Source organism: Scylla paramamosain, unplaced genomic scaffold (genome assembly GCF_035594125.1).
Source record: "Scylla paramamosain isolate STU-SP2022 unplaced genomic scaffold, ASM3559412v1 Contig5, whole genome shotgun sequence".
NCBI classification, from domain to species: domain Eukaryota; kingdom Metazoa; phylum Arthropoda; class Malacostraca; order Decapoda; family Portunidae; genus Scylla; species Scylla paramamosain.
The window spans coordinates 817,501-827,500 of NW_026973670.1; the positions used below are offsets into that span (position 1 = coordinate 817,501).

A 10,000-nucleotide genomic window follows, 5' to 3' on the forward strand; every position below is an offset into this window, starting at 1 on the left:
AAGACACGGCACTAAGGGAGAGAGAGGGAGAGGGAGAGAGAGAAAATTGATGAAAAGAGGAGGGAGGGAGAGAGGGAGAGGGGAATCTTGATCTTGGTCTTGGGGAAAGAGAGAGGGAGAGGGAAAGAGAGAGGGAGAGGGACGAAGAGTGAGCGTTTATATAAAAAAAATCAATGTTTTTTATTTATTTTGCATTTTTATTTTGTTGTTTATTTATTGAATTGTTTTGCATAATTAGAAAGAAAATGCTTTTGTTATTATTATTATTATTATTATTATTATTATTATTATTATTATTATTTTTATTACTATTATCACTACTACTACTACTACCACTATTATTATTATTATTATTGTTGTTGTTATTGCTGTTGTTGCTGTTGTTATCATTTTCATTATTAGCATGTAAAGAATGTTTCCTCTTGTTGTGTTTGTTGTTGTTGTTGTTGTTGTTCATTCAGGACAGAACAAGAGGCAACCAGTCGAAGCTTGAAAAAAATTGTTTACGAAAGAAATGCGAAAGAACTGGTTGTGAACAGACTTAGGGAGCTTTGAGAGACTAGACAGGGTGATTAGACAGAACAGGTGGAAATTTGCAGGCCTATTTCACACAGGGAGTGCCACGCGTAGGCCTACTAACTTGTTGCGCCTCACTTTAATTGTTAGACAAGGAGAGGAATGATTGAACGACCTGTAGTGTGTGGTGGCGCCTCACACTCCGCTTGGCTGTCCTGCCCCTCTGACTGTCAACACAGCACACGACAGAGAGAGAGAGAGAGAGAGAGAGAGAGAGAGAGAGAGAGAGAGAGAGAGAGAGAGAGACAGCATTGGTACCCCTGACTGCTGACAAGACTCCAAGAATAATTTTGCTTACTTTAATAACGAGAACAAAGACAAATTAATATTCTACCTTTAACAGTGTACCGCCTCGCCCTCTCTCTCTCTCTCTCTCTCTCTCTCTCTCTCTCTCTCTTAGTGTATCTGTGATGGTCATTAATATATCAGAGGTCAAAGGTCAGCATGAGCGGACGTGAGGCACAGAAGCGTCACTCACGCCGGGGCTGAAGGATGCGTCTCCTCACCCACTGGCGATCTCTGTGTCATTGCGTGGCGTGGTGCTGTGTTGGAGTCTGTCCTGTGTCCTTTGCTGGCCCCTGCTGTAGCCTACTGGTGTGACGGCGTGGGTGGGGCGCGCGGCGGTGGTGGCGTGGGCGTGAAAGTTGATGTGACGGCCGGTAATCCTGATAGGGGAAGGACGATGGCCTTGAGGGAGCGCTGGAGGGCTGAAGAAGGGCCGGGGGCTGCAGACGGCTGTGCTGGTTGTGGCGCGAGTGGTGGTCAAGGTGGCTGTGGTGTGTCCGGGGGGAGAGGTCGCCGTGTCAGGGGGAGGGGGCTGGTGAGGGGCTAGGAGCGGAGGGGGGGTCACACCAGTCTGCGTGAAGTGACCGGCTAAATTTAGAGCGGCAGTTTATGGAAAGCGAGAGGTGCGGTGCTGCTGGTGACCCCGGGTGTTGGAGGGCACAAGGGGAGGGGGAGAGGGGAGAGGGGAGAGGGGGGAGCCTTGATGTGTGTCTGTCAGTGTGGCGGACGAGGTGCAGCAGTGTGTGGTGGTGGTGGTGGTGGTGGTGGTGGTGGCAGGCCTGTCTCTCCACACCTGGTACTTGTCTCTCCACACCTGGTACTTGTCTCTCCACACCTGATACTTGTCTCTCCACACCTGGTACCTGTTAGTGAGGTGATAGGTGTGTCTCTACCCTTGCATGAACAGCTGGCGTCACCTGCGCACACACACACACACACACACACACACACACACACACTCCTCAAGGTGTTTTTGATATAAGTAAAGATATAAAACATTGGAATTATAAGATTACCCGCTAAAATTGTTTGCTAGTTTTCTGTCAGGTATTTTGTAACAATTAATGTCAAATAGAAAAAAAAAAATTATTCAAGGTGTGCCACAAGGTTTTATAATAGGCCCTTTATTGTTTGTGATAATACATGAATGTTATTTGTAATGTTAGTGATGTGATAAATGGCGTTCTTTTCGGTGATACGAGCCTAACAGATAATGATTTGTGTAACTTAAATACAAAATTGAATCAAGAACTGCGTAACATATTCAGATCGGTAACAGCAAATAAATGAGCCGTAAAAATTAATAAAACTAATTTGATATTGTTTGAAAGACGTTTGTTGTCAGTAATTTCAAATTGTTTTATGGAGGCTGTCACCTAATTAGTGTTTCTTCTACTAAATTCTTAGGAGTTATTACTGATGAAAATTTAAACTGGAAGAAGGTTGAATACGATCAGTGTGTTCAAAGTTATCAAAATAATAATAAATCATAATAAAAACTCTTATTTTCCTCCAGCCATCCGTGACACAGCCAATCCTGCGCAGCGGTCGTTGCGTAGACACACACACACACACACACACACACACACACAACACCTCATTAGCATCACCACAGCACAAGCATGAAACATCAACGTGCAGGTCAGGTTGAGTGACATCCTGCACCCTGCTGGTATTCCTGACTGACTTGATAACCGTACTGCTAACTTGATGAGAAAACACGTAGGCTAGGCTTCACTGCTGTGGTCCATAATTAAACTGGTATCTTTGTAACAGCTACTTATTTAGGCTCTATGGTGGTTCAAATATTTTCAATTAGGAGTTTATTTAGTAACTTGATAACCGTACTGCTAACTTGATGAGAAAACACGTAGGCTAGGCTTCACTGCTGTAGTCCATAAATAAACTGGTATCTTTGTAACAGCTACTTATTTAGGCTCTATGGTGGTTCAAATATTTTCCATTAGGAGTTTATTTAGTAACTTGATAACCGTACTGCTAACTTGATGAGAAAACACGTAGGCTAGGCTTCACTGCTGTAGTCCATAAATAAACTGGTATCTTTGTAACAGCCTACTTATTTAGGCTCTATGGTGGTTCAAATATTTTCCATTAGGAGTTTATTTAGTAACTTGATAACCGTACTGCTAACTTGATGAGAAAACACGTAGGCTAGGCTTCACTGCTTTAGTCCATAAATAAACTGGTATCTTTGTAACAGCTACTTATTTAGGGTCTATGGTGGTTCAAATATTTTCCATTAGGAGTTTAATTAGTAACTTGATAAAGAGAGGTGTTGTTCTGGTTCTTAAGGCTTTATTTCGTATTTTGTGAAGTTTTTGGTCTTTGGCTTCTACTCATAGTGTGTATTGGGATAGGTGGATGATCAAGAATGGGAAGGATTAGTGTTTTAAGTAAGTGTATTTCAATGTTTTCTGGCATATTGTATAGCTTGTATCATTTATTTAGTGCTGAGTCTGCTGTTGTTTTTACGTTGGTGAATGTGCTTGTAATAGCCAGACGTGGTTATGGTTAATCCTAAGCATTTGCCCTTATGTTTTAATTCTATTTCTTCCTCATCTCGTTTGGCTGCGAGATGGAGAGGTGTGAATTTATGAACGTTTTTTTTTATTTTGCATTTTTTTTTTTCATATTCATTAACTGCCTTTATTGCTCGGTCAGTTTTGATGTTTAGCATGTTCCTAGATCTCCCTGGGCAGCCAATCACTTGTGTTATATCGTCTGCGAAACTGATGTCGAGGTTTTGTTGAGGCTGTTGTATATCATTGGTGGAAATTGTGAAGAGTGTTGGTGACAGGACACTACCTTGTGGTACTCCGCATTTCAGGTTAAATCTTGGTCCGGTATGGTGATTTATTTTAATGGATGCTGTGCGGTCTGTTAGGAAATCACATCAAACTTTTTCGATCGTTATTGGTAGATGCAAGTGAAGTAATTTGTGTTTAAACCCATGATGCCAAACTTGATCTGATTCATATTGCGCTATTTGCACACAGTGATGATTGCTAATGCATGTGTGGTGCCCCTGCTATTGCGAAATCCAAACTGGTTGGTGTTGTATAAATTGTTGATCTCAAGGTGAGTGTTCAGTCTGGTATTAATTATTCTTTGTAATATTTTCCCTGGTACTTCTAGCGGCGAAATTGGTGTGTACTTTTGACGTTGTTGTGGAGATATGTCGGGTTTAGGTACGAGTCTGATAATGACATTTTTAAAACCTATCTGGGAAATATCCTGCAGAGATGGCGCTGTTGTATGTGTCTGTGAGTGTGCCAGGTGTGATAGGATGTGTGCCAGGTGTGATAGGATGTGTGCCAGGTGTGATAGGATGTGTGCCAGGTGTGATAGGATGTGTGCCAGGTGTGATAGGATGTGTGCCAGGTGTGATAGGATGTGTGCCAGGTGTGATAGGATGTGTGCCAGGTGTGATAGGATGTGTGCCAGGTGTGATAGGATGTGTGGCAGGCTACCATCATGTGTGTGGGGTGTGTGCTGAGTGTGTGCCTGTGTTACAATTAGTATAGGGGATTGTTCTTTGTATATTATCTGGGATGTTTTGTAGGTCTCCATCAAATATTTCTCTCCAATATTCCCTGTGTACTCTTTCCTTATCCCGTTTGTGTCTAATTTGATGTGTTTTTTGTTTAATATGTAGTGAGGTTCTTTTTCTCTATTATTTGTAGGTACTGGAGACTTTATTTATTTGTTTATAATATCTGTAATTGTTAAAAGTCCACCCATGAACACTTTTATACGTTTGCAATTCAGTGAAGAGTGTTTTGAGAGGTTTTGTTGTGTCATTATGTTTGTGTGAGGGTAGACATTTATATAGTGAAGTTGGGATACTATAACAAACCTAACCTAAACACACAACACCTAAAAAATAAATAAATTAATAAAAAATGTGGTAGAAGGCATTTATATAGTGAAATTGGGATTGATTGGTGTGTTGCGTTCTGTATTGCTTGATGCCAGTAGTCAGTTGCAGTGTTTATAGTTGAAGTGTTTCATTGTCTAGTGTGTTACCGTGTAGTGTGTTGGTGACGTGTGTTTTGAATGTTTCCGGTTGCTTTACTGTAATGTGGTGTGGTAGGTGATGGCATTAATATGGGTGCGGTAGACATCGTAAATATAACTGGTATGTGGTCGCTGGTGGTGAGGGGTCCTGCTGTTGTATGTGTTGTGGTACGTTCTGTGGTTAATAGTATGTCAGGTGTTGTGCCTCTTCTGCGTGTGTAATGTGTAGGAAATTGTGGCCCTGTGTGTTGAATGAGCCTGTTGTGTATGAGTGTGTTGGGCTGTCTTCCTATCGTGTTGCTGTGAGTGTATCGCAAAGTGGTGTGAGTGTATCGCAAAGTGGGGTGGTTTGCACTGAGATGGGCTAGCATGTACACTGGCCTGTTGCGTCTCAATAGTTTGGTGAAGCCGGGAATTTGATATATAGTTTCTTCAAGGGTGTTCATATAGTGTGGATATAATAATTTTGCCAGTTGTGGTCACATGACTTCTATTGCAATTAAATCAGATAAAAAAAACACATCAATAAATTTATATTGTAATTTTTGTGTGTAGGTTGTATCCTGGGACTTTAATTGGTGTGTTTTGGTGTGAAGTGACCGTTTATAAATATTACATCAGCGTCAATGATTCTGTGTGTGTTAGATAGTGAAATCCTTCTATTAAACCAGTGTAGTAAATTGTGTTGTATTATTGTTAGGATACGAAGGGCCATGTTATGTGTGTGTGTGTGTGTGTGTGTGTGTGATGGTGATCTTTCTTTTATTTGTCCTGATCTTCTTTTCCTAAATATACTGTGGTGTAGTATAATAAAGTAGTCATGCATTTTAATTTCCCCATTTTCTATTAGATGAAGTAATTTGCTGTTCATTGTATGTGAATGTGTAGGTCCCGTCTTGTATTGGTGTGACTCGCTGGCTAAGTTGTCTGTGGATATTGCTTCAAGTTGTGTGTCTTTGCAGTGTAGTTCTTTCTTTGTGTTTTGTTGTGTCTTTTGTTTGTCAGTTTGTTGTTGTTGTTGTTGTTGTTGTTGTTGTTGTTGTTGTTGTTGTAATTTGGTGTTCTTTGTGTGTATCGGTAGATGGGTCTTGTGTCATCGTGTCAAGCAGTTTTCCGCCGTCAGCAAGAATAGCGAGGTGGAGTTAGGTGGAGTTGGGGGTGTTTGGTAGGTTGATTTGTGGCAGGCTGTTTGCTTTCAAAGTAGCGATCAGTTCATTTGCATAACTGCCGGGTTCAGTCACGTTCATCAGATGAGCGTGAATCATACAAGAATAAATGTTGAGGTGTTCATCTTTGCTGATCTGTGTGAAGGTGGTGGTGTTCATAGTTGACTTGGTGTTGGTTTTCGCTACTTGGGAGTAGGTTACTTTTCCCTTCTCTTCTTCTCCTTTCTTCTTAATTGCTTCTTTCCTGTTATATCTGCATTTCATTGACAGAGTTCTGTGATTTTCTCTGCAATTGATGCCATTTTTGCTCTCTTTGCTACAGTTCTTGCAAGTGTGGCCTTCCTCGGCCACTGTGAACATGTTTTGTGGTGTTAGTTCTTTGGGCAATCCTTAGTGATGTGGGACTCGACCTGATATATATAGCATCTGAAGCATGTTTGTATGTGGCAAAACTTCTCTTGCTGGGTCTGGTAGTGAGGGATCTTCATGGAAAAGAGTTTGAGTCCATGTTCAGTGTGTGAATGTTATTTTGATCGTCTTAGAGTCTGGGAATTTGAATATACATTGTCAATTTTGTTTTCCAGGTAGGTAGGTGTTGTGGGCACATACAGCTCACTGGTGGCGTCTTCCTCAGAGTTTGCGTGTATGTGTGAGTTTACATTGAAGGCTATCTGTGACAGTCCTCTTAGCCTTCAATTCTGGCGGGGTCACTGGGGTGAATTCATGTTGTTGTTGAAATTCATTCTTGATAGGGTCTTGAAATATTTTCTCTTGTTGTTCGTGTGAAGAGATGACAACAACAACAACAACAACAACAACAACATATCCATGTTGAGTTGGAATGATGTTGGTTGGGTATATGTCAGTGTTGCTGAGTATTTTCAGGAGAGTTGTCTTTCTTCTAGGTTCGTTGGCATTGTGCGTTTTGATCTTCACTCGTGCCATCCTTGTTACATGTCAATACAATAATATAACCTACAAGGGGCCGAGGCCCGATACACAACACAACTAAAGGACAGAAAAATGGAAGGAGCCTACCTATGTACCTCAGTTCAGCAGTCCAGCAGCCTCTAAAAGCCCACGCAACTGCCCTGCATGAGGTACGACCTGACCCTATCCAACGTTTTTGCTGGAACCTTCCTCACTGGCTTAATTAAGGCAGCTGCCCTTCTAAGGGCCCCCCTTGAGGCACTGCCCGCGGGGTTCACCTTCACCAGTGAGGAGGACACTAAGGGCGAAAAGAGAAATACAGTGGAGAGAAAAGATGCCTGGGCGGGACTCAACAACACCAACACCACCACCACCACGGAGTCCCCGGTACACAGGGCTTGGGAGGGTTCCCAGGTGGAATTCTCCCTGTTGTGCAGGACAAGCACAGACGTCACTGGCAGGATGTAGGTAGCTGGCAGTGTGGCGGGGCACAGCGGTGTTTCCACTCGCCCTCAGACCTTCACGTGGCACTCCCTATATAAGGCACACCATTCTGTCTAATCTTTTAAAGCTCCCTAGTGACTCAGCACCCACAGCCACATTACGGAGTCCACCTGTTCATCCACCACTCTATCTGAGAACCACTTCCCTCCTGTCTATTTCTCAAACGTATTTTTTATTCAAGTTTGCATCGTTACCTGCCGCAGCCTTACCCTGATTAGTGAGCCTGGACATTTTACCTTTGTTACCCTTGAAATATTGAGGATGTATCTTGCGTTTTCTATGGTTGCGTTAAAAAGAAAATGTGTATTATTACTATCATAGTTTTTCTCAAACCCTTTACTGCTGGCGATAGTCTTACATGTTCACGTGCGCTGACTATTCTGACTATTAGGTGGCTCTCGGACTATCAGCCTACAAGGAGCCGTGAAAGTTACCAAAAAAAAAAAAAAAACATTTCGCTGATAGTAGTATAGTAGTAGTAGTAGTAGTAATAGTAGTGGTAGTAGTAGTAGAAATCTCCTCCTTTTTCTCTCTCTTTTTCCTATCTGTGTGTGTGTGTGTGTGTGTGTGTGTGTGTGTGTGTGTGTGTGTGTTTGTTTGTTTGTTTGTTTGTTTATTTAATTTTTCTTTTTTCTCTCTCTCTCTCTCTCTCTCTCTCTCTCTCTCTCTCTCTCTCTCTCTCTCTCTCTCTCTCTCTCTCTCTCTCTCGTTTGTGTGTGTGCGTGTTTGTGTGTTTAGTGGTGGTACTGCTACTACTACTACTACCACTACTACTACTGCTACTATTACTACTACTACTACACTCAGTATATCACCGTAAAGCGGAAGCAATTATTTCTCAGATTAGAGAGAGAGAGAGAGAGAGAGAGAGAGAGAGAGAGAGAGAGAGAGAGAGGGAGATGGGAAAAGTGAAGGCAGTGGTGTGGGTGGGGGGTGGGGGGTGGGGGGGTGGAGGGAGGGTTTGCGTGAGTGTTGAGTTTGAGTTTATTTGATAAAGTTGCATACAATTTTAGTGTAGAGTAAATTGTAAGTAGTAGAAGTAGTAGTAGAAGTGAGTGGGCGGAGCAGTGAGCCATTGTTAACATGTATTGGCGGTCATTAGGTGTTTATTTTGGCAATTACCATTGCTGTACACGTTTGTGCTAGAAGTTTGCGCCTTAAATATTAACATTTTGATAACATTCAATTTTTGCTATTTCTTGATTTATTTTACATTGTGTTGTAGTGGTGGTGGATTTAGTATTGTTTATTTACGTCTGTAATTAAGTTTAATTTACAAGTATTTTACATGTTGTTTACTCTTACATGGAGGTGGAGGAGGAGGAGGAGGAGGAGGAGGAGGAGGAGGAGCGCCGCGCCTCTCTATAGTGAAGAGACTCCTGGTGGGGAAGCAGGCATGCTGGCTCGCTGGTGGCGCCTCCCTGTTTAGTGTTTGTAATTTTTGGTACTGTTCATCTCCCTCTTCCTGGAGGCGTTGCCAGACCGCCGCCACAGCCATCATGGCATGGAGCCTCTCGGGGAGGGCAGGCAGGAAGTAGGGGAGGGGCGGGCGCTTGGTGACGGAGACCTTCAGTTGTCGTGTGTGTGTGTGAGCGGCGGCGGCCAGTGTTATTATTATTATTATTATTATACACCAGCGAGGCGCAGCATTCTGCACCTTCTGGAGTCTGCTTATGGCTCTTCTTCTGTCAAGGCGTGAGTGGGTATATCGCAGTACCGGGATCACCAGTGTCTTCTTCACAAGGCGGAGCTTGATTCCCTCGTCCAGGGCCCCCCTGAATCGGTAGAGAGTGGCCAGAGTGGATCGGGCCTGCTGCTGCTGCGCCACTCTTGCTGTGATGTGTGTAGTGTGTCCCCTGGTGGATATTCGTAGGCCGAGTAGGGAGCCAGCCAGCCACCTGGGGAGAATTCCACTGGCTCGCCCTCAACCAGGAGAGGGTCTGGGGTTCTGGTGGCGAGGGGACGACTGTGAACTTTTAGCAGTGTTCGTCCTGGTTGTGTCCTGAATCCATACTGCCCCGCGGCCTTGTGGAGCTTGTTTCCATCCAGGTGGCTCCGGAGTCTGCTCGTGACGATGCTCTCAAAGATCTTTCCCGGGACTTGCAGAAGGGAGATGGCACGGCAGCAGCTGTCTGGGCGGGTAGGGACCTCCTCCTTCCCAGGCTTTACACCACCCTCACCTCCGCCTCCTTCAAGTCGTCAGGAGTTTCCAGATGGTCGTCTTGTTGATCCCACTCCTGCCTGGACAGGTGGCCTTGGTGGGTGAGAGGGGAGGGAACTTGTGGGTCTGCTGAGCGCTGGCAACTCCCTGGGTGAGGATGGACTGGTGGTGGTGCTGGTGGTGGTAGTAGCGGTTGGAAGGCGAGCGTGCGAGCAGGCGCGGTGTTGTGTGTTCCTCAGTGCAGGTATGTGCAGGTGTGTAGGACAGGTGTGTGGTGTGGGGAAGGGAAGGGAAGGGTTGTGTTAGGTTAAGTGGTGTGTGTGTGTGTGTGTGTGTGTGT

General features: G+C 43.9%; 1 protein-coding gene and 1 long non-coding RNA gene across 2 annotated transcripts in view; one reads left to right on the forward strand and one right to left on the reverse strand.

Annotated features, from left to right (window-relative positions):
- LOC135096667 (uncharacterized) overlaps window positions 1-98 on the reverse strand; it is a 1,814-nt gene extending 1,716 nt beyond the window's left edge. Inside the window, exon 1 of the long non-coding RNA XR_010264897.1 lies at window positions 1-98. This exon is cut by the window's left edge and continues 61 nt beyond it. This is a non-coding gene — a long non-coding RNA (uncharacterized LOC135096667).
- Window positions 99-9,765: 9,667 nt separating this feature from the next.
- The window catches only part of LOC135096657 (uncharacterized), a 56,580-nt gene continuing 56,345 nt past the window's right edge, over window positions 9,766-10,000 (forward strand). The window contains exon 1 of the mRNA XM_063998361.1: window positions 9,766-9,904. The gene's annotated coding sequence lies outside the window, so the exon portion shown is untranslated. The remainder of the gene's footprint in view (window positions 9,905-10,000) is intronic.